At 40.3% G+C, this 23,214-nt stretch overlaps 1 protein-coding gene across 23 annotated transcripts in view; it reads left to right on the forward strand.

Annotated features, from left to right (window-relative positions):
• SIPA1L1 (signal induced proliferation associated 1 like 1) overlaps nt 1–23,214 on the forward strand; it is a 521,644-nt gene that overhangs the window by 168,440 nt on the left and 329,990 nt on the right. The gene's annotated exons all lie outside the window — the stretch shown is intronic.

Below are 23,214 nucleotides of genomic sequence, written 5' to 3' on the forward strand. Positions count from 1 at the left end.
CTGTGTCTTCATTGTGATGGTGAGAAGTAGTTGAATAAGGACCACTGGGGAAGTCCTCCCCTGAGTTTTGATACCTCCCATCAGCCCCCATTTCCATCACCAATCAGTCTCCAATTTCACTGACTTCTTTTTCTCATTTTCACCAACCTTGGTAAAGAATCTGCCTACAATGCCAGAGACCTGGGTTCGATACCTGGGTTGGGAAGATGCCCTGGAGAAGGGAATGGCAGCCCACTCCAGTATTCTTGCCTGGAGAATCCCATGGACAGAGGAGCCTGGTGGCTACAGTCCATGGGGTCGCAAAGAGTCGGACACGACAGCAACTTTTCAAGGCCACATTTTATGCGTAAGACTGACAGACAGACTTATGCTCATGGCCTAGATGTGGAGTGTGAGAGAGGAGTCAGGAATGCCGTTAGGTTTAATTTTCTTTACTTTTCACCTGAGCTGGTAGAAGGGAAGTTGGAATGTTGGAGATGGGAAAGGTGAATATCTGAAGCAGTTGGTACCTAGACTTTGGCATTTTACGCACATAATGGACATGAGTTTGAGCAAGCTCCAGGAGATGAGTGAGGAAGGACAGGGAAGCCTGGCGTGCTGCAGTCCATGGGGTTGCAAAGAGCCGAACATGACCAAGCGACTGAACAACAACAACATGTAATTAGGATTTTATTTTTAGCATTTTATAAAGAAAGGCCGTTTATATACAAAAAGAATAGGAAGGACATAATTTCAGAATAAAGGGCAACCCTTTAAATAAGATACATTATGTAAGACTCATGAACAAGTTCTTTTTTTAGCCCCTCATTTCTCCGAGGACTTACAAAGGCCAGTATTGTTTTGCAGGCCAGCTTTGGGAATCACTGATTTGTGGTATTAGGTACACATCCCTTGATTTTGATAGTGTTACTAACTGATCATTGTATCTCTGTCCTTAAATTTGCAGTAAAGATTGAATGGGGTTAGACTCTAAATGAACTTCCCAGGTGGCGCTAGTGGTAAAGAACCCGCCTGCCAGTGCAGGAGACATAAGAGATGTGGGGTCTGTCCCTGGGTTGGGAAGATTCCCTGGAGGAGGGCTGGGCAACGCACTTCAGTACTTTTGCCTGGAAAATCGCATGGAGCCTAGTGAGCTGTACAGTCCATGGGGTCGCAAAGAATCGGTCATGACTGAAGTGACTTATCACTCACGCATGCAGACTCTAAATATGAGAAACCATAAAAAACATCAAAGTAGGCCATGTGTCATTTCTAGCCCAGAAAGACTTTCTTTCTTTCCTTTTTTTTTTTTCTTTAAAGAGGGAGAACCAGATGCATCCAGAAGACACATATGGCTCATGTGTAATCATAGTAAAGCTTGGTACTCGTCATAGTAACTTCTTTGCTCATAGACTATGAAACGATTGTTTGAAAGATTTTGTTGTGAAGTAGCCTCACTCTTAAGGTTTGTAGTTTTTAATTTTTTTTTAAAGCAAATTGATTTCCTTGTCCTGAGGGAATATTAGACTTACATTTCAACTTTCCTATATTCCCATTCTCCCTGAAGTGAAGTGAAAGTGATAGCTGCTGAGTCATGTCCCATGTTTTGTAACCCCATGGACTGTAGCCCACCACGCTGCTCTGTGCATGGAATTCTCCAGGCAGAAATACTAGCGTGGGTTGCCATTCCCTTCTCTAGGGGACCTTGCTGACCCAGGGATCGAACCCAGGTCTCCTACATTGCAGGCAGATTCTTTGCCGTCTGAGCCACCAGGAAAGCCTCCCATTCTTCCTCCCAGCAGTGTTATAAAAGTGCACTCTAAAGTATCTGATGAAAGCCGTTCGGGGCAGCGGGAGGGGGATGTGGCCCTGTAGTAACAGAGGTGAAGCTAGCTGTTCTGAGTGTCTGTGTACCTGTGCTCCAGAGCCATGTTGGCATTGACTTTGGTGGACTGTCTCGAATCTTGTGCTTTGCTTTGAATTGAATGTGTGCCAAGTTGCTTCAGTCATGTTCAACTCTTTGCAACCCTGTGGACTTTAGCCCGCCAGGCTCCTCATCCATAGGATTCTCTAGGCAAGAATACTGAGGTGGGTAGCCATGCTCTCCTCCAGGGAATCTTCCTGATCCAAGGCTCGAATCTGGGTTTCCTGCACTGCAGGCAGATTCTTTACCATCTGAGCCACCAGGGAAGCCCACTTTCTATTTGGCAGAGCGTTGAGACACCTTGTGAATAGTATCAGTGTGTAAGTGATCTTTTATATGAAAGTTTTGCCTGTGACTCTTACCTGAGAAAGATTTTGTGTGCTCTCATATACAGAGTAATTTGATTATTCAAGGATATTGAATGTCCTTTGTGAGATCCCGTGGCCATCTTAAAGAACAGTATTAATAACAACTGATTACATTTCCCCTCTTTGCTAACTGATTTTATGGGACTTACTGTCTCTCTACCAGGAAGAGAATTTTAGCATGCACAATCACTTCTGAGTGTTTCCAGTCTGCTTTTGGTGTTAGGTAATAATGTCGTATTTTAGTTAGTTGATGTGTGTCTGTGGTTTTAACATGATTATCTGGCCTCCTGAGGGATGGGAAAAAATAAGTGAAAAGCTCATTGCTGCTCTGTGAGTTAAGTTGTGCCTTGGCACCAAGTGCTAATCGCTTTGGCATTCAAACACAGCATTGGATCATCTGTCTGCAGTTTAGGAATGTTCTCAAAGTGCTACCTAACTCTTCAGGATGCTCCATAAACTTGAGCTGACATAGGAAGTGATGTTTATTGTATTTTGTTCTCAAATAGCTGGCCAGGTCACTGTCATCAGACTCTTTATTGCTAGAAAATTAGGTAAAAAATCATTTCCTCTTTTTGCATGAAGAGGTGATGAAATTTAAGAGAAAGTACATATAAGGAAAGGTTGGAGGTGTTGATTGTGGATTTGAGGCTTGGCTCAGAGCAAAGGTCTTTTTGATTTATAGTGGACTATTCTGTGGATTCCTTGTGTCTCTCAATCTCAGCTCTTGTATGGGGAAATGATGAAAGGAATATGTGCCGTGTAAATTGGTCAGGGTTTTTAGTTACAGATTCTGAGATCTATTCTAGTTAGTGTTAAGCAGAAAGGGGCTGATGAAGTGTGCTAGGTAACTTAGAAAATCATCAGGCAAGCTGAAGAAAGAGACTGGGTATGGCTGGCTGTCCGTCCTGCACTGTGAAACCCGTTCTCCCAGGAGGCCCCCGCTTGAGTCAGTTCAGTTCAGTCACTCAGTTGTGTCCGACTCTTTGCGACCCCATGAACTGCAGCACACCAGGCCTCCCTGTCTATCACTAACTCCCGGAGTTTACTCAAAAGCATGTCCATCAAGTCGGTGATGCCATCCAGCCATCTCATCCTCTGTCATCCTCTTCTTCTCCCAGCGTCAGGGTCTTTTCCAATGAGTCAACTCTTCACATGAGGTGGCCAAAGTATTGGAGTTTCAGCTTCAGCATCAGTCCTTCCAATGAACACCCAGGACTGATCTCCTTTAGGTTGGACTGGTTGGATCTCCTTGCAGTCCAAGGGACTCTCAAGAGTCTTCTCCAACACCACAGTTCAAAAGCATCAATTCTTCGGACCTCAGCTTTCTTCACAGTCCAGCTCTCACATCCATACATGACTACTGGAATGATGTTCCAAATCAGAAGCCAGAGCCAAGGTCATCTTGCTTTTGTCTGCAAGCCAAGTAGATGCCACACGCTCTGCCACCCACCTTACTTTTCCCCCATATTACTCCGAAGCTCCATTCTGAAGGAGCCCCATGTGGTGCGGTTGATGGAACGGTTACTGACTCGAGCCTTTGGACTCTTTAATCAGTAGAAGTTGATAAGAGGCCAGAAGAGAAATTCAGGCACGGCTTTGTTGGGACTTGTAAAGGAGCAGAAACACGGAAAAGGTTCTCTTGGTTGCTCTCCAAGGAGGGCAGGGGTGAGGGTAGGGGTGGAGCAGCGTCGGGCCGGAGGGCTGTCTCAGGTGGTCTGCTCACCCCCTCGGTGGCGCCGTGTGCAGGGATCCTGCAGGGCCCTGCTTTTGCTGCTTGCACCTCAGAAATAGCAGTTGGTTTGTGGCCTTTTTGTATTATTGTTCGTAATTTCCCCAACTGCACATATGTGCAGTTATTTTTAGTTATAGTTTCTTTGTATGCTCTTGCTGGAGGAGACTTCTGTCCAGGTTTAAGTATATCACAGCCTATCTCAGAACTAATTAGTAAGTCCGCCTGTACCAGGGGAAGAGGATGCAGGAAACAGTGCTCCATTCCCAGGATTGTTTCTTTGCTTTTTAAAATTCTGCAGTGAGAAGGTGGGCTCTTCAGGGAACTATTAAACTGTGGTGAGAATGGACCAGAGATTTTAGCCCTCATGAATAACAAATGCTCATTACAGCACCTATTTGAAATAATATCATAGCAACTAGACTAACGGGTTCCAAACAACTTTTAAGGAAGCCTACTATTTAAAAACATAACTTTTTGTTTAATTGGAGGAAAATTGCTTGACAGTGTTGCGTTGGCTTCTGTCATACAGCAGTGCAAATCAGCTGCGACTATGCACATATCCCCTCCCTGGTGAGCCTCCCCACCATCCCACCCTTCGAGGTCATCACAGAGCACCAGGCCGGGCTCCCTGTGTCATACAGCGGCTTCTCACCAGCTGTCCATTTACACGTGACAGTGTAAACGTGCTGACGCTACTTTCCGCGTCAGCCACACTCTCCTCCACAAGTCTGTTCTCCGCGTCTGCGTTCCTTCCCTGCAGAAAGGTTCATCAGTACCGTTTTTCTCAATTCCATTATATGCATTCCTATAGGATAGTTGTTTTTCTTTCAGACTTACTTTACTCTGCGTAATTTGGGTTTATCCACCTCACTAGAACTGACTCAGATTCATTCCTTTTTAATGGCTGAGTAATACTCTATGTGTGTGTGTGTGTGTGTGTGCATGCCACATCTTCTTTATCCATTCATCTATTGACGGACATTTAGGTGCTTCCATGTCCTGGCTATTTTAAATAGTGCTGCACTGAGCATGTGGTAAGAACCTGCTTTTAAAAATTGAGGGTAGTAATGCATAAAGAATACATAAAACTCACAGTTTCACTCTTGTGTTACTTTAGAATTTCTTTATTAGTCTGGTCTAACAAGAATCTGTAGATAGTAAACTCAGGACAAGTATATTGCAGATTCTTTTGCTCTTGGTGAACTAGTCAAGACCCATTCTTACAGATATTTTGGTCAGAAAGGGAGAGTGGAGATTTTATACACAGGTTAGTATGAATTGACTGTTGTTACTAGGGGCTTCCTAGGTGGTGCTAGTGGATAAAGAACCTGCCTGCCCACCAGCAGACTTGGGTTCAGTCCCTGGGTTGGGAAGATCTCCTGAGGAGAAAGTGGCTACCCACTCCAGTATTCTTGCCTGAAAAATTCCATGGACATAGGAGCCTGGCGGGCTACAGTCCATGGGGTCCCGAAGAGTCAGATATGACGGAAGTGACTTAGCACACACTGTAACTAGAGGAACAGATTAAAGTGTATGGATCTGTGCCAGTGGGTTAGCTGAGTCACAAAGCATAGCATTATTATACTTTTTGATATAGGGTTCTTTACCAAAAGTTTTTTTTTCCTAAAATGGACTTATGGACTTATCCCTAGAGGGGACTTAGAAATCATTTGGGTCAGTTGAGAAAATCGTGTGCAGAGCCTTGCTCAAGGTGGAGGAGCAGAGGTCCCACCATGGTAGGACAAGCTCAGTGCCTCCTGGGTTCCTGCACTGAAATTTAAGTCCTGACTTGAAGCCAGGCCATCTCAGTGGGGTTGTTGGGTTGATTAACTTCGGTGCTTTTTAATGTGTCAAATGAGTACTTGGAAATTTCGCCTTGAGTTTTGAGGAATATGAATCACAGAGATAAGCATTTCGTTCAGAACAGCCCTTGTGAGGGAGGGGAGCACACAAAGAACATGCCTAGCTGAAGATGTCAGTTTCACTTGGTAGAATGAGCTGCAAAAATGAAGGGGGTTTATACGTGGCTGTCTTCTACTTACTCTTCTGTGTAAGTTTGCTCATACACAACTCTTCTGTTAAGGAGCGTATTTCATACATAATTTGTACAAGGTAAAAGTTACTAGTAAAATGAAATATGGTTCACTTCTCAGCTCCTTCAAGTCTTGGCTCAGAGATGTCTGTGTAATGAGTCTTACCCTGACCCATTCTATTTAAGGTTGCAACCCATCCTCCCTTCATTCATTCCTGAATCCCCTTATTCTGCTATCCTGGCCTTTTTCTTTTTAAAACTACAGATCCCCTCTGATAGTAAAAGTATATCTCCCATATAATTTGTCTCTGTGTTGTGTTTGTTGCCTGTTGTGTATTTCCTCCGTTAGACTACAGGCTCTGCAAAGGCAGACTTGTGTCAGATTGTATATCCCCAGTAGGAAGACTAAATAGTGCCTGGTAGGAGACAGAAGTTTGATCCCTGAGTCCGAAAGATCCCTTGGAGAAGGAACTGGCAACCCACTCCAGTATTTCTTACCTGGGAAATTCCATGGACGGAGGAGCCTGGTGGGCTATAGTCTGTGCATAGTAAGTTGCTTCAGTCATATCTGACTCTATGTGACCCTATGGACTATAGCCCACGAGGCTCCACTATTTATGGGATTCTCCAGGCAAGAATACTGGAGTGGATTGCCATGCTGTCCTCCAGGGGATCTTCCCGGGCTATAGTCTGTGGGGTTGCAAAAGAGTGGGACACAACTTAGCAAGTAAACAACAACAAACCATAGTATATATTCAGTATATATGTGTTGAATGAATGAATTTGGCAAAAGCAGCTACTCTTTAAGATTCCTGTTAGTAAAATGACAGAGCTTCAATCCCAGTAATTATTTTATTTGTGAACTCATTGGGAATGACAACATCTTCAGTTGGTATATAAAGAAAATAGATTATTTTAAGTGTGTGAGTTGTGTTACATACAGTGTTCTGAAGCCTTCTTGCTTATTTGGCAATAAACAAGGAACTTGGATTCAGATGAAAAAAATCATTACATTTTCAGCTTGAATCAGTGAAACAAATTCTTTACATATTAGAACCTAGATAACTGATAAAACTGCACACAGAAATTTTCAAATGTAGGTTTGAACAGTAGCTGGTTTTAAACATGGTTAACTTAAAAGGTTTTCATTTTCAGCACTGAGGCCAGAAAAAGGGGGGCACGTTTCAGAGTCTCAGGTAGCCTAGTAATTGCTGGTAGCCTCCTGGGAATTTCTAGGACATTGTGTCATTTATAAATGCTCATTTTTGTTATTTGAGAAGATATTTGACTTTAGAAATTCAAGAGAAATAACGATGTTAATTAGGGAACTCAAATGGGGGTTCTGTAATAACCTAGAGAAGTGGGAAGGGGTGGGAGGTGGGAGGGGAGACTCAAGAGGGAGGGGACATATGTACACCTATGGTTAATTCATGTTGATATATGACAGAAATCAAACCAATATTATAAAGCAATCATCAATCAATTTAAAATAAATATTAAAGATGGTAATTAATATCTCAGAAAGTTGTTAAGGAACCTAGAAAATACCTTAGAAATCGAGTATTCTGACTTTTTATATAAGCTTAAGGCCAGAGCCTGAATTATTTGCCCAATATCATACAACTTATGAGTGGCAGAATTGGTACTAATTTTTGTCACCAATTTTCACTGAAGTATCCTTAATAAGAGAGGAGTGTATAAATCTTTCTTTGGAGGTCACCCAGGAAACACTATTATGGATTTGTTTAGAGATTTATATTTTTTTCTTAAAAATTTCAAAAATTTATATAGACGTTTTAAGTTATACAAGTTATTTTCTCTTAATGTGTATAGGCTTTGTGTGTATGTGCGTGTGTGCAAAAATGTGCTTATTTGAGGAACTGACATTTGGAATTTGAGGAGATGAACGGAATGAAAGGACACGTTAGATTATTATTGTCTCAGAAGTGTTAAAAATCAGAGTTTTAAAGAAAACTAACAGGGAAGTAGCTCTACTCGATCTATTCTGAAGGTAAATATATGGGGAAATTAATTATAGTGCAGTGGAAATATTTTATTTAGAAAATATTTTAAACCTCAGCTTGAGAAGATCGGTTGCTATTTTTGTCGTTTCAACATGCTGTGTAAGTGCAGTCAGATAACGATTTGTATCTTTGTGCTAAAGATATTGGTTTGGAAGGGATCAGTTTTTTAAAAGAGAGAGATGATTTGTATATAGAATTTGAACATATTTTTTCCCTGACCATAAAATTAGACTGCACTTATATAGAGAAAGACAACCAATCCCACCCTACCCTTCCCCAGCAGGGAATACTCGGAAGGTTTTTAGTTCTTGATCTTTAATGTTAATTGTTTCTTTTGTAACACAAGGTTAAATGAGATATTTATTATGCAGTCAAATTGTAACTTGATTTTAATATGCTCCAAAATATTGTTTGCACAACTAATTAGATAGCAGGATGTAAAAGAAAGATCACAGGGCTGGCATTAAGGAGGTAGTGACTTAATCTTATTGGTAAAGGGAGAGTTTTACAGTGATGATAAGATATTGGGGTCCCTTCCAGCTCCCAAGAGTTTGTGAGTTCTATTAGCTTGTAAGCTGCTTAGTACCTCCAAAAACGTACTTTCTAAAATTTAAATGTACAAATAGCATGCACATTTCAAGTTGTTCATTGCCTCCACACAAAACAGTTATCTCAAGATGAGTATTTTGGGAGCCAGTGCCCCCTGGTTTCATCCGGTCAGTGGGTTTTTCTGTCTGACTTCCAGAGGCATCCCTGTGCAAGAACTTGCTGATTGGTCACTGGTGGCTTATAGCAAATCCGTCTCTGCTAAGCAGGGTGGAGTCTCTGAATTTGTATTTGATTTTCATTGGTTTTCATTGGTTGCAGGCGTTGGTGTTGGGAGGCCCGTGTGACAAGTGTGTACGTGATGGTCTTGCTGTGCTAGTACCACCTTAAAGGCGTGCTGTTGTGTGGGTTTTCAGTTAAGTCTGTCACACTAGAGAGTCTACTAGTGCTAGGTGGAACGGCAGCAGTCCCCTACAGAATTACGAATTCACATCCCATTCTGGCAGAGGTATATGTTTAGAAGTTCAAATATGGTATCTGTTGGCAGGCATGACTCGACAGCTAGTGAGTGAGTGGGCAAGAATTGCACTTCGAGTGCAGATAACCAGGCTGTGGTCCCTACTCCCAAATACGCGATGATAGCTTAGTACCCAGGAGAGTCACTTTTCAGAAATCATAGCTCTGAAGTGAGAGAGAGCTTTACAGCCCCTGAATTATTTTGTGATTTCATTCTCATTCATTCTCATTTTTCACATCTTCTTGATTTGAAGTTTTGAAGAACTTGGCAGAATGCTAAAATATAGTCTGGACAGAATAAGTCCAAGGTTCCCCAAAGGCTGACTTTGAGGCTGAAGAAAGCCTTTATTCCCCCTTTCATTTCACTAAGGTATGACAGTATTAGAGCAGATGGGAGTGAGCGTTTGAGCTTAAGTTGTGTGAAAACTTCAGCAGCCAATTGGCTGACTCTTAGGGTAAGGCAGGAAGAACCACCCACGTTTTCCATTTTGGATTTGAGTCACAGAGAACAGGTTTCCTGCAGAAACCATTTGGCTTTAACGAGTGTACGGAAATTTCGTCTTTGATCAAATTGATGTTTGTATCTTCATGGTGTGTGTTTCACATTAATTATTTCCCCTTTACAATGCATAGGTTCAGTGTTAAATTAGAATCTCCTGTAGGACTGACTATAAACTAATTTCCCAGGATTTTTGTCTAAGAGGTAGATGAAAAGGATTGTACTTTCAGGTAAGGATCTAGTTTTACTTTATCTTAATAATACGCAGCTCCTTTGACTGAAGTTTAGTGTTTCTCCTACCTACCCTCCTCACATGAATAGAAGTGTAGGTGAATTTTTTTAAAGGTGGCAAATTGAGTTCGATAGACAGGTTTCCACCTGTTTGTGATGACCTAAGAGGTGTCAGTCGGCTGACTACTTAGAGCAATTAGAGAAGCAATATGTCATGGTGATTAAAACACACACGTGTTCATTTAAAAAGGCTCGTAAAACTGTTTCAAGTTTTTTTAGGGGGAGGAAATCATCTTTCTGGTACTTACCACTTCCTTCCTAGGAGTGATTGATCAATCTATCGTCTGTCTGTTTTCTGTTTTAAAGCTTAAAGACATGGATGGTTTTAAGATTAATTTTTCTATCTCTGTGGCATCCCAAAGTGCTATTATAGTTCTGGGCATGAGAATATTATCGAAAAAGATCTATACTCAAAATAATTTGGAATTTATAAAGCTAGTATTTAGGACTGAGGGTTCCCTAGGAAGAAAGAGAATTGTGCAGACAGAAACAACCCCTCCGACCCTCCCAACCCAAATCCAAAAAAAGGCACGTGGCCTAGAAAAAAATATGCTGAGTTGGGATTGTCGTAGTGGTTCTGGATGCAAAGTGAAGTGAAGTGAAAGTGGCTCAGTTGTGCCCGACTCTTTGTGACCCCATAGACTGTATAGTCCATGGAATTTTCCAGGCCAGAATACTGGAGTGGATAGCCTTTCCCTTTTCTGGGGATCTTCCCAACCCAGAGATCAAACCCAGGTCTCCTGCATTATAGGCAGATTCTTTACCAGCTGAGCCACAATGAAAGTGCATTTCTGAGATCAAATATTTGGCTTTTTAATCTGTTACTTAATTTACCTAATTGATTCTGAGGTATGGAATCACTTCTAGATTAATTTTTGTACCTATTTAGAATGGTTACTTTTTAAGTTTAAAACTCAACTTTAAGTTGTTGGCATCATTTGAAGAGGAACAAGACAGTTGAGTGAATAATGCAAAAATTACTTAGTAATGCATTGTAGGATGGCTTCTGGTTTAGTTTCCTAACTATATTACTAGTTAAAAGAAAGTTTGCAAAACATTAACACACCAACAAAGCAGCAGCTCGGTAGAAAGACGCTGGCTTGGGATTTAAAACAAGCTGCAGATGACACGTGGACAACATTTCTTTCAAGTGCATCCTGGGATCAGCCTTCCCTAGACCTTTATAGTAACTTCTTATTTATATATGGCTGTGCTGGATCTTTGTCGCTGCGTGGGCTTTCTCAAGTTGTTAGCAGGGGTTATTCTCTAGTTGCGGTGTGCGGACTTGTCATTGCAGTGGTTTCTCTTGTTGCAGATCCTGGCTCTAGGTCGTGTGGACTTTAGTAATTGTGGCTCCCAGGATCTAGAGCACGCACGCTCAGTAGTTGTGGCTCAAGGACTTAGTTGCGTCTCTTACATTGGGAGAAAGATTCTTTACCACTGAGCCACAAGGGAAGCCCTGTAGTAACTTCTTAATTTCCCTGCACTGCTCTTTGTAAAGTTGGATCTTATTACTGTCTGCTTAAAACACTCTGCTGCTGCTACTAAGTCGCTTCAGTCATGTCCAACTCTGTGCGACCCCATAGATGGCAGCCCACCAGGCTCCCCGTCCCTGGGATTCTCCAGGCAAGAACCACTGTAGTGGGTTGCCATTTTCTTCTCCAATGTATGAAAGTGAAGTTGCTCAGTCGTGTCCGACTCTTAGTGACCCCATGGACTGCAGCCCGCCAGGCTCCTCCATCCATGGGATTTTCCAGGCAACAGTACTGGAGTGGGTTTCCATTTAAAACACTCTAGGGCCTCCCTATACCTATAGCAGTGATTTTCAAACTCAAGACACCTTTTATACTGTTAAAAATTGTTAAAGACCCCAGGGAACTTTTGTTCTATTGATTATATCTATTAGTATATACTGTATTAGAAATTAAAATGGAGAAAAGTTTAAAACACAAGAATGTACAAGCTTACATTCTCATTGTGCCAGGTGATGACATCATCAAGTCATGCAGCTTCTGGAAAACACTCGTGAGAGTGTGAGAGTGAAAACAGCATGGTATTATTGTTTGAAAGTGTGATTTATAGAGATATAATTGTGGTGCTGGAGAAGACTCTTGAGAGTCCCTTGGAGTGCAAGGAGACAAAACTAGTCAATCCTAAAAGAAATCAACCCTGAATATTTATTGGAAGGACTGATGCTGAAGCTGAATACTTTGGTCACCTGATGAGAAGAGCTGACTCATTGGAAAAGACCCTGATGCTGGGAAATATTGAGGGCAGGAGGACAGGGGACGACAGAGGATGAAATGGTTGGATGGCATCACTGACTCAATGGACATGAGTTTGAGCAAACTCCGGGAGATAGTGAAGGACAGGAAGCCTGGTGTGCTGCATGTAGTCCTTGGGTTTGCAAAGAATTGGATACAACTTGGTGACTGAACAACAAAAAGCTTAAGTGTAGTCCACCCTTTTTAGTATACAGTTCTCTGAGTTTTGACAAATTAGTATGGCTGTGTAACCACAGTGAAGATAAAGAACATTTCTGTCACCCCCAAATGTTCCCCTGCTGTTAGCCGCAGCTCCCTCTGACCTGTTTTCTAGTTCTGTGGTTTTGCTTTTGCCTAAATATCGTGTAAATGGAATCATACAGTCTGTAACCTTTTGAGTCTGGCTTCTTTCATTTAACATCATGTATTTGAGATTCATCCATGCTGTTGTGTGTATCACTAATTTGTTCCTTTTTATGACTGTCTTACTCCAGTGTATGAATATTTATGTTCGTACATAGACAAACATTTGAGTACGTTTGTCTGCTTAACAGTTGGAGGACATTTGGGTTGTTTCTAGTTTTTTGGTGGTGGTATGTCTTAGTATTGTTACTAAGATAGTTTTAACCTCACCGACTCCCTGAAAGGATCTCCAGGATGCCCCGGGGCCCAAGACCTCTCTCTGAGGACCTCTGGCTACCCTGAACCACTTGCTTGCTGAGTGCGGTGTGCTCTCTGTTTGGAATGTCAGGATCTTGCTCAAGGGTCTGTCCTGTACTGCTCTTTCTAAGCCCGCTTCCCACAGTTACCCCTTCATGCCCCAGGGCTGGGCTTGTCACCACCACCTGCTTGGCTGTCATTTGAGGATATGCCAGCTTCTTGAGGACGATGTCTTTCCTCTACATCCCAGCAATGCTGAGTACACAGAAGATGTGCTACTTGTTGGAAGGAATGAATACTGTAACAGTCCCTTACAGGTATAAAGCATTTTATTGTTTATATGAGGCTTCCCAGGTATGATGACTTTCATCCCTCATTTCAACTCCATTGAAGCACATAACACATGAGCTTTTTTTTTTTCTAGACAAGAATATTTAGTCTTAAAGCTCTAGTCTTAATCAAACTGCACCTTAGAGGAGCTTTTAATAAATGTACCAATGCCTGGAGAATCCCATGGACAGAGGAGCATGGTGGGCTACGGTCCATGGGGTCACAAAGAGTCGGACCCAGCTGAAGCGACTGAGCACACGCACTAATGCCCCAGACCAGTTAAGTTCTGATTTCTGGAGGTGAGGCCTATTAGTATTTTTTCAATAGTGTCATTGTTTAATCTCATGTGTAGCCATGGTAGAAGAGTTTGACTCACTGTGTAGTCTTAGTGGTGATGTAGTCAAGATTAGAACCCAGGCTGACTCCCATTCTAATGCCTTTTCCTCCACATTGTGAACTCTCATATGAAGGCAAGCACTGCAGAGGTTTAGAGAACCTCAGTATAGATGCCAGTGTTTCAATTTATGCAGGGACTGTAGTGCAAGAGGGCTTCCCTGATAGCTCAGTGGGTAAAGAAAATCTGCCTGTGATGCAGGAGACACGGGTGTGCTCCTGGGTTGAGAAGATCCCCTGGAAAAGGAACTGGCAACCCTCTCCAATATTCTTGCCTAGAAAACCCTGTGGACAGAGGAGCCTGGCAGGCTACAGTCCATGGGGTCGCAAAGAGCCAGACATGACTGAGTGACTGAGCATGCACACATGTAGCCCAAGAAGCTCAGCACTGAGTTTAGTCAGGGGACCATGTTTCTGCTTTGACTCTGCATTTATTAACTGTAGATTAGTCAATACTTGAATCTGTTCTCACTTGTAAAGGAAAGATACTACCTTAAATTCTAGAAGCTATGATGGGGATCAAATTAGACAGTGTGTTAAAGGATTTTAAAGGATTTATTTAAAGGATTACAAAATCCTTTTGTAAACTATGAAGTGCTGTCTAATACTAATTTTTACTCGATTTTAGCCTAGTGTATTTATTGGCTAGCTTTCCTGGGGGTTCATAAATTATACAAGTTATATATAAATAGGGTCTCACTGAAATAGTCAAATAACAGAATTATGCAGAGTAAAACCAAGAGGTCACTCTTGGTCGCATACTTTCAGTCCTTGGTGTACACATTTAAGTGCATAAATATGTATGTATGTAACGTAAGTTATTTTTTCAGTTGTCTTAACATAACTAGAGTCTTACTTTATATGTTTTTCTTTTCTAAAAACTTGACAACATGTCTTAGATCATTCCATATTAGGATATATAAATCCTTCTTCTTTTTATAGCTGCGTATTTTTTTCATACATTTCCAAGTTGATGGACATTTGGCCTGCTTTCCACTTTTTTGAGTTTATAAAAAATGCTAATTAACATTCTGAGCTCTTATTAAAACATTAGTTTATTATTATTATAAAGATTTATTCTGTTTTCGATATCGGGAGATGAAGTAGTGAATGTTTTATGTATGAGATCTTAGGCATTACCTACTCAAGTCAGACTAGGACCAAAGGGGACTTCACTGGTGGTCCTCACTCTCAATGCAGGGAGCCTGGGTTTGATCCCTGGTCAGGGAACTAGATTCTGCATGTCACAGATAAGAGATCCTGCATGCCACGGCTAAAGAGACCATGTTACAACGAAGATCAGAGATCTTGTGTGCCAAAGCTAAGACCTGACACAACCAAATAAATGCATAAATATTATTTTAAAAAAGAATAGAACTAAGCTTCTAAAAAAAAATCATGGTAAAATATACTAGACCTTGGGGAATTTTTTGTGTGTTCTTGTATATTTTATTTTTACGATATTCTTATTTCACTATTTTGGATAGACTTTTAAAGTATAGTATATGTATCACTTAAATTTTAACTCGTTTGGGTGTTATTTCTAGATACTTCCAGCTGTGATTTCAGAATTTCGCTGAATCAGAGATGGTGCGTATCTATGACATCACAGTTTACTTTCTAAATGACTTATATTTGTTTATTTTAATACCAGCACAGTTGCACTCATCTCACACGCTACTAAAGTAATGCTCAAAATTCTCCAAGCCAGGCTTCAGCAATACGTGAACCGTGAACTTCCAGATGTTCAAGCTGGTTTTAGAAAAGGCAGAGGAACCAGAGATCAAATTGCCAACATCCGCTGGATCATCGAAAAAGCAAGAGAGTTCCAGAAAAACATCTATTTCTGCTTTATTGACTATGCCAAAGCCTTTGACTGTGGATCATAATACACTGTGGAAAATTCTGAAAGAGATGGGAATACCAGACCACCTGACCTGCTTCTTGAGAAACCTATATGCAGGTCAGGAAGCAACAGTTAGAACTGGACATGGAACAACAGACTGGTTCCAAATAGGAAAAGGAGTACGTCAAGGCTGTATATTGTCACCCTGCTTATTTAACTTCTATGCAGAGTACATCATGAGAAATGCTGGACTGGAAGAAACACAAGCTGGAATCAAGATTGCCGGGAGAAGTATCAATAACCTCAGATATGCAGATGACACCACCCTTATGGCAGCAAGTGAAGAGGAACTCAAAAGCCTCTTGATGAAAGTGAAAATGGAGAGTGAAAAAGTTGACTTAAAGCTCAACATTCAGAAAACAAAGATCATGGCATCTGGTCCCATCACTTCATGGCAAATAGATGGGGAAACAGTGGAAAGAAACAGTGTCAGACTTTATTTTTGGGGGCTCTAAAATCACTGCAGATGGTGACTGCAGCCATGAAATTAAAAGAGTCTTACTCCTTGGAAGAAAAATTATGACCAACCTAGATAGCATATTGAAAAGCAGAGACATTACTTTGCTAACAAAGGTCCATCTAGTCAAGGCTATGGTTTTTACAGTAGTCATGTATGGATGCAAGAATTGGACTGTGAAGAAAGCTGAGTGCCAAAGAATTGATGCTTTTGAACTGTGGTGTTGGAGAAGACTCTTGAGAGTCCCTTGGACTGCAAGGAGATCCAACCAGTCCATTCTGAAGGAGATCAGCCCTGGGATTTCTTTGGATGGAATGATGCTAAAGCTGAAACTCCAATACTTTGGCCACCTCATGTGAAGAGTTGACTCATTGGAAAAGACCCTGATGCTGGGAGGGATTGGGGGCAGGAGGAGAAGGGGACGACAGAGGATGAGATGGCTGGATGGCATCACTGACTCAATGGACGTGAGTCTGAGTGAACTCCGGGAGTTGTTGATGGACAGGGAGGCCTGGCGTGCTGCGATTCATGGGATTGCAAAGAGTCGGACACGACTAAGCAACTGAACTGAACTGAATCATTTACATATATAGAAATAGTTTGTGCTCAGCAGTATCCCATTTTGTAGAAAATATGGATCAATAAAAATAGTCTATTAATGTAACAAGACAAATGCTTATTGAATGATATTTTGGAGTGAAATGGGAAGTTGCTAAATGGGAAGTTGATCTTGAATTCTATTTATTATCTAACAGTAACCTTGATAAATAATGCTTTTCCTCACTGGTAAAATAGGTCACTTTATGCTTAATCAGCCATCATTCTTGAGGAACATTAGTATGAATAAGAAATACTTGGGAGAACATTTGGCACAGTGATCTAGATGAGTTGCAAAATGAAATTCTAGTAATACTTCCTTTACGTTGAGTAATAAGGAGAACATTTCCAGAAGGGTTTGTTTATTCATAACAAATGAAAGATTAAAATCATCTGTCTCTATTGATGAAAGTACCAGAAGGCATCTTTCAAGTTTTTTTATACACACTGAAATGTATTTATGTTCTTATAAATTTATTCTAGGCACAATTGAATATGAATTTTAGGGGCCCCGAGTGGTTATTTCTCAGTAGTGGTTATTATAAATGGACTTTTAGCAGAAATACAGTTTTACATACAGTCTTTGTGTGCTCTTGTGTCTTATCTTACTTGAATGATAAAGTAAAACTGGTCTAGGTGCATAGTCCGGAGCCCACTGATGGTGAGTGTCAGCTCCTTCTTCCTTCCTGGGTCTCCTTAATTTGTCTCTCCTGTTCAAGTCTGAAATTTGGTGACCAAATGGTGGAAACAGATCTTTTGGTGAACTCTTGGCCTTACAGACTGAAATCTGTATTTTATTAAGAAGTGAGAAAACATGATAAATCACAGTGAAGACATTGTCATACTGTCTCATTCCTGGTTTTTCATTTATAAGCCTTTTTCTAAAAAAAATATATTTGATGATTGACTGACAGAAAGAGTGCATTGGCTCACTCTCCTGTGAGTACTTATTCCCTAAAAGTTAGCCTGGCATCCCAATGTGGGTTTAGATCACAGGAAGCAGCTGAGTGGTGGTGACTTTTGGTTGCTATTGATCATGCAAGCAGTTTCAAATCAATAACCCTAGGGGAATCTACTCAGAGCAATACCTTTAAAAAATGTTCTCAGATTCCTCTTTTCTTCCTGTTTCTAGACTTTCTAATTTGTTTAGCTAGATCCAGAAACAACATTGGCCTTTATTGCCACCTACTTGGAGCTGCTTTCTGAGATAACACACTCCACCCTTCAGAGGAATTCATTTCTTTTCCCAAAATTAGAAATTTGTTATTTTTATCCATGCCCCATATTTAGAGTTCCAGCTTTTAGAATTTGAATACTCATGTACATTCTGCCCTGGGGACTGAGAAGCACTGTCTAAGGAGTTCCGTTCTCACCCCGCTGTTTTTCAGTATGGGAACATCACATTCCTGGTCTAGTATTTGTTTTGCATGTGTATTTCAGTGTGATCTTAGCAAGTTCATTCAAGCAGTGGTTGAACTGAGGTTAAGTGTATTAGGGTTGTTTGGCAGGATATGGCCATAAACACTTCTCTTAAAACACAGAATGGCCTGGGGTGACTGTAATGTTCAATTGCATAATCACAGATTCCAAACACAGGAATGAGCACATGGGCTGCATACATCTTCAGTGAGGAATTGCCCCACAGGATGGAGTCTACTTTAGAAACTATCTGTAGAGTTCCCTTAAGTGTTTTCTTAGACAATTATATGAATATTATGCATTTAATTAGAATGCTTTTGATTGGGTAGAACTATGAATAGTTTCCAGGGTTGCCAGAAAGTCTATTTAACATCCATAGGAATATTGTACATATTTTTCTAAATTTTATCAAATTTTCTCCTATCCCTGTTTTCCTTCCCCTCCTGATGTTGTTTTTTTTTTTTTTGCAAAAGATACCCTCAAAAGTAATTCATGCTCTAGAGACTGGATGAAGGGGAGTCCTCAAATATTGGTAATGTGTCTCTGCTGTGAATGCCAGGAACTGGTCTTTGGAGCTCTTAGGGACTATAGGAAAATACTCCAGGTTATTGTGGGCAGCTGAAGAACTGAAAGATGGGTAGCAAGGCCTTTTTGGGCATATTATATATATTTTGAAGCTGATGGGAGTATATTGAGAAAGTTTTTTTTTTTTTTTTTTTACTTCCTTAATTACCACTTGTAGTGTTTATAGGAAACTGAATGTATTTGATACAGACTCAGTGTTTCTGTAGTCTTAACTTTTACTAAATGTTTTTATTGAACTACTTATTATTCTTCAGTTTATAAGTAGTTTTTAATTATTTGTAACTGCTTACATACATTTCTTATGTATTTTATTCAAACTGATTTTTGTCTCTAAACTTGTTTACAGAAATCAAATTCAGTTAAAAATATTTCCTTGCTAGTGGCCCCAAGGTTGGACACTCTAGGTTTTTATTTCAAGTGTTAATTTTAATTTTTAGTAAAGAAGTAATATGCCTGGTTTAAATAGTAAAATAGTTAATAGTAATACAACCTTGCGGAGAAGGCGATGGCACCCCACTCCAGTACTCTTGCCTGGAAAATCCCACGGACGGAGGAGCCTGGTAGGCTGCAGTCCATGGGGTCGAGAAGAGTCGGACACGACTGAGCGACTTCACTTTTACTTTTCACTTTCATGCACTGGAGAAGGAAATGGCAACCCACTCCAGTGTTCTTGCCTGGAGAATCCCAGGGACAGGGGAGCCCAATGGGCTGCTGTCTCTGGGGTCGCCCAGAGTCGGACACGACTGGTGACTTAGCAGCATACAACCTTGGGAAAAAAATTTCTGTCCTCCAGCCTTTCTGCCTCTCTTCAGAGGCAGTCATTTTCAAGTTTTTGTTTTTGTTTTTTTAAGCTAGTTTTTTTGGCATTTATTGCCATATATCTGAATAATTTATTTTTACTCTTTTCAGCTTGAGTTTTCAATTCCTTTGGGGATCTTTTATTTTCTGGATTCTGTGTTGTCATATTTCTTTGTTCATTTCTTCACTTTGGAAGGGAGATATATGTGTGTGTGTGTTTGTGTATCTCAATATATACCACTATTCTTATACCCACAAATAGGGCTTAAAAATAAAAGTTTATTTTCTAGATTTTTTACATCAATTTTGTATTCTGCAATCTTGCTAAGTTCATTTATTAGTTTTAGTAGTTGTTTTGTGGATTCCTTGGAATTTTCTATTTAAAATGGTTGTAGAATCTTCAGGTAAATTTTACTTCTTTTTGGTCTTTATGCCTATTATTTATTTTTCTTGCCTTATTGTGAAGGCTGGGATCTCTGGTATAGGATTGACTAGAAAGTGCTAAATGTGAGCATTCTTGCTTTAATCTTCATCTTGAGGGAAGACAGTTCAGTCTTTCACTTCTGCTGTTTTGGGCCGTGGCTCATGCTTCTGTTGCTAATAAGCAAGCCTGCTCAGTTTTCTGGTTAAGCAAACTTGCTTTCTAGAGTGATCATTAACTTACAGGGGTCTCCCATACTTTTTCTTAAAATCCCCTAATGGGATTAATTGCTTAATAACCTACTTTGTCCCTTTACTCTGTCCCTAATATTGGAGCTGGTGTTTCTGATGTTCTGCTATGGAGGATGAGCTTGGTCTGTGACATTTCATTGAAAGTTCTCAGATGACAGTTTCTATTGATCTTTACTTTCATTGTGTTTCTCCCTTAAAGAATTTTCTAGTCCTTAAAGAATTTTCTAGTGTATAAGTTTGAAGGAGTCTGGCTGTCTGCTATTAACTTGATGACCCAAATTTTTAATATAGAGATTCATTCCTGTTCTCAGTTATGCCTGATCAAATCCTCTCGTTGAATAAACCTCAGACAAGCTGGTAAATTGCCCAGTTACTGGGTTTAAGAATTGATTCTTTGTAAAGAGTCTAAAACCAATTCCCTTTGTTTGCAGCTTCACCCCTTATGTAGTTAATCCTTTCTTGAGTTCTGTGGCTTGAATAGTCTTTCTTCTTCCTAGCCTATTCCTGTATTTTCTCCTTATCCCCACTGGTTTTAGGTTTAGGTTTTAGTTTAGGCTTTAGTTTTAGGTTTCAGCTTTCTCCAGTTTGCTAAGTCAGTTTTTTAGTTACGCATTGGTTTTCCATCTTTCAAAATTTTGTTGGCATCTCTCTTAAATTATTGTTTCTTCCCCCATTTTAGTTTTATTTTTATTTCTTGAGGGAATGGGGGTAAGCATATATTTGGTCATACATTTTTATCCTTTAGGGACTTTTTGGTTTTAATACAGTAAGTCTTTTGATTGGCATATATTATTTTTAACCTGATCTTTAGATTGTAAAATACTAATTCAGTGTTATCTTTTGCTGTCTGTGGGGAAAAAAAGTGTATAGGTGGATCCATTATGTATGAGCTACTGATTTGAAAACTAATGTATTTCCTTCTGTGGGTTTCATTTACATTAGAATGTCTTAGTGGTGGTTACTTTTTTTGTGCTTGGTTTGATAGACATTGAGTAGTAATTTGTGCGTTTTCCTTTTTCTAGTTTTTATAGTCATTTTTTGTTGAATGGCTAAGAATTGCATAAAATGTTACAAATGATTATATTCTGTTTTTTTTGAGAATCTGTTTTTTTGAGAAGTGTTGCCATATTCTTTCAAGTGCCTTCTTTTTTGAAAATGAACACATTAGGTCTGTTAGTAAAATAAAGAGTTCACAGACTTAAGATTCAAAAGTCACTGAGTTACCGGTTTAATCTAGGTAAACCATTTACATACATTTTCAGTTTCTTCACTTGTACATGGGAAATGTAAACTTCATATGGCTGTTGACAAGAAAGTATTAAAAAAATTACAAAGTAGAATATCTGTCAGGGCTTTCCAGGTGGCTCAGTGGTAAAGAACCCACCTGCAATGCAAGAGATGTAAGGAGACACGAGTTTGACCCCTGGGACAGGAAGATCCCCTGGAGGAGGAAGTGGCAACCCACTCCAGTATTCTTCCTGGGAAATCCCATAGGCAGAGGAGCCTGGCGGCCTACGGTCCACAGAGGTTGCAAAGAGTCACGCACACAGGACAACTACCAAAAGCAGTGTATTGAGTATAACTGATGTGTTCTTGGGTAGTTAGGAATTAAGCTGTTTGTTTTTATACTCTCTGGTAGATGAATGCTTCTTGCTGGTAACTTTTAGTTGAATATTTTTCACAGTGTAAAACTTGTCTTTTGTTTTCATAATACTCATTTCGTAATATTTCTATGCTCAGGTCCAGTCTTGCATGAAAACAGAATAGACAGCTACCTAAATGCTATTTTTGTTATTACTTACAGGATGCTCAGAAACTCATAGACCTCTAACTTGCTCTGTGTTCAGCCTGGCACTTTGGGGTGCTTTCCAAAGACCACTGTTCTGAAGAAGTTCTATCTTGAGAGACGCTGTTTGCCAGTGGTGTGCTAGCTCACTGTAGTTTACCTGGAGGACAGGACTTTAAGGGAGTGAGATGTAGGTCTGTTAAGTTTCTTGGAAGGAAGAGTAGAACAAATCTAAAACCTTAAGCTGTGTCAGAAACTATAGGCCTCGATAGAGAGCCATAGCTGTTACCTTGGGAAGCAAGGACATGATCTCAAGTGCAGTAGGGATAACATGACTATTTTGTAGTACTTTTAGATCTAACCCTGTCTGATTTTTTAATCATCATCATGCTTCTATGGTTATGGCCATGAAAAGAAGTGAAAGTCGCCGAGTCGTGTCTGACTCTTTGCGACCCCCAAGGACTATACAGTCTATGGAATTCTCCAGGCCAGAATACTGGAGAGGGTAGCCATTCCCTTCTCAAGGGATCTTCCCAACCCAGGGATCAAACCCAGGTCTCCTGCGTTGCAGGTGCATTGCAAGCAGATTCTTTACCAGCTGAATCACAAGGGAAGCCCAAGAATACTGGAGTGGGTAGCATATCCCTTCTCCAGCGGATCTTCCGGACCCAGGGATAGAACCGGGGCCTACTGCATTGCAGGCAGATTCTTTACCAACTGAGCTATCAGGGAGGCACCTAAAATCTATGGCACTTGAAGACCAAAGATACAAATACTAGTGGCTTGGCAATGCTTATACATGCTACTTATGTAAGCCATTTCAGGTGTGTTTCATATGTGAGGAAAAAATGGAAGTTTTCCCAGTCTTAATTAGGAGAACTGGGGGGAAAAAAAGTTAATAATTGGCTATTACTGTAGCACAATTGGCCTTTGGACAAAGTATCAAGCATTCATCCGTGTGTCACTTATTTAACAAGTTTGGAATCCTCCCCACTCGCCCACCCCAGCACTTTTGTTCAGTGTATTTAGAAGCAGCTGCCTTATAGAGGAAATGGTAAATTTATAGTGATTTTGTTGATTTGGGGATAATGGTGATCAATTTATTAGAAATAGGTTTTGTTTCTTTTTTTTAATAGAAAATATAACTATGCCATATATATATATATAAAACACAGTCATATAGCGATGAACTTTTGTATTTGTTGATATAAGGTCCTGTGGCTAAGATACCATGCTCCCAATGCAGGGGGTGTGGGTTCAATCCCTGGTCAGGGAACTAGATCCCACATACTGAAACTCAGCATTCCCATGCTGCAGTGAAGATGCAACTAAGACCTAGCACAGCCAAATAAATAAATAAATAATTTTTTAAAAAGGTGTAAATAACTTTAGTGCTTGAGAAGTCATGAAGACACTGGTTTTAGAAGCTAAGTTCA

This window comes from Bos taurus, chromosome 10 (genome assembly GCF_002263795.3).
Source record: "Bos taurus isolate L1 Dominette 01449 registration number 42190680 breed Hereford chromosome 10, ARS-UCD2.0, whole genome shotgun sequence".
In the NCBI taxonomy this organism is placed as follows: domain Eukaryota; kingdom Metazoa; phylum Chordata; class Mammalia; order Artiodactyla; family Bovidae; genus Bos; species Bos taurus.